Below are 2121 nucleotides of genomic sequence, written 5' to 3' on the forward strand. Positions count from 1 at the left end.
GCTTAAAACTTCTTCCCTGTCTATTAATCTTTTAGGATTTAGATTAGCACCACTTCCTCTTAGAAGTCTTCCCTTCATCCCTGATTAATAAGATGTATCATATTCCTTTAGTATTTACTAGACATTGTTATTGCTTGTTTAACTGTCTTTCCTGCTCAGCTATTAGTTTAGTGACAACAGAAACCATGTTTATCTTGTTCCTTGCCTATGGCCAATACCTGGCACACTGACTGGCACCTATAGACACTTCAATCAACTTTCATTCTAAATACATTCATTCACATATTGCCAAAGTATGACTCTTTTCTAGAATGCGTGGTTGATTATATCTTTTTTGTCAATACATTCCTTCCATAGAAAACATATAGTGTGACTGGCCAGATCGCAGCTTTCAGCTTGATAATATCTTATCTGGAAACCTTGATATAATTTATAATTTGATTATAATTTGATATTCTTTCAGCCAACAAGTAATTAGGTACCACTTAGTTTGTAATGAATGAATAAATAAACAAATGCTAGGCACTAGGGGAAATAAACATTGGAAGAAAGATTAAAGACCGAAAGACAGAATTAATGGCGATTAAAGTCATATAAACAAATAATAGCTATGAAATCGGTGTAAAAATCAACAAAATATAAACAAGGCACTAAAGCAGCAGAGACGAAAGCATATAATTTGGCTTCTGTAGTTGAGAAAAGCCTTTCTAAGGAAAGTACATTGTCTTAAAGGATAAGCAAATATTTGCCAGATGGAAGGGAAAGTCATTTTCAGCACAAGAAATAGTGAGCAAAACCATGATTTAAGAGAGTACTATGATACGGACTTTATAGAATATTGTAGATGATGAGACTGAGAAGGTAGATGGACTTCAGAGAAGGCCTTTGTTGTCCAAGGTAAGAAGTCTGCACTTTGCTCAGCAGGAACAAGAGAAACTAAAGATACACTGTAAGCAGCAGCGTAGCGTAATCAAAGGAACATTTCAAAAAACACGCTTTCTTAGTAGTGTGGATACTTTGAAGGAGGCAAGACTATAAGGCAGGGAGATCGGTGAATGGAGCAAGCAGTGAGAGGAGGTAATGCAGTGCAACAGGAAAGGAGGGAAATAGATGAAATAGTATCAAGGAAAGGACTTGGGGTCAGGGGATATTAGTAGTCATTATCTTTAGCTGAGTGACATTGATAGCAAAGGTCACTAAAACAAACAAAAAAACCCGCCCAATTTAAGACTTAGAGAAAGTAATGCATCATCATCAAGGTCGGTATGAGGAAAATGGAAAGTCAATCAGTAATGGGTCTAAAAATGACCCCGGCTCCATTCTAATTCAAATAGTTTTATATTTATAACTACCAGTAACTAGTCCATGGCAATTGAAACAAATTTTTTTCCATAAATATTCTAACAGTGATACATTCTCAGAGAATCGGAAGTTTCAGAGACAGCAAAATAATAAAAGTAGAAACACAGTTTACTGAGGACCGAGAAAGAAGGAATCTACTCGGTAAATTTGACTGGTAAATTACAAAAAAAAAATGAGAAGTAAGAAGTGGGAGTAGATAAGAGAATTTATGGTCTGATCCATAGAGACAATCAAAAGGCATTTAAGAAACGAGTATAGAATAATTCTGGTGTATAACAAGAAGTGTCTTTCAGGATTTCAACACCGAAAGAATTGAAGAGCTATACCCAATGATTTAATAAGTTCATATCAACTTAAGTGAACTGAAAGATTGGCTCTACAAATTAGGATTTATTCCAAAATAGTCATTGCCCTAGTTCCTACTGTTGAACATCCCTGGATATTTAATACTGATTCCTTCTTAACACCCATTCATAATGTAAAATTCAAATAATTTATACATTTGGGATACTTACTAAATAAGTCTTCTCGATTTTAAAATGTAGAGTTGGCTATTTTGCATTAAAATTTTCTAAATCAAATTAAAATTTTCTATTAATTTAGTAAACTTCGGAGAGAAAAATAAGACATATACACTATATAGTCTCCATTCCTATAAGTATTAGATATAAATAAAATTCATGATAAAATGAACATGGACTTAAAAAAATTCCACCCCCTTCCCAAAATAAAGTTGCATGTTCTCAGTGCTATTACTGC

This window comes from Pteropus vampyrus, unplaced genomic scaffold, assembly GCF_000151845.1.
Source record: "Pteropus vampyrus isolate Shadow unplaced genomic scaffold, Pvam_2.0 Scaffold53, whole genome shotgun sequence".
NCBI lineage: Eukaryota > Metazoa > Chordata > Mammalia > Chiroptera > Pteropodidae > Pteropus > Pteropus vampyrus.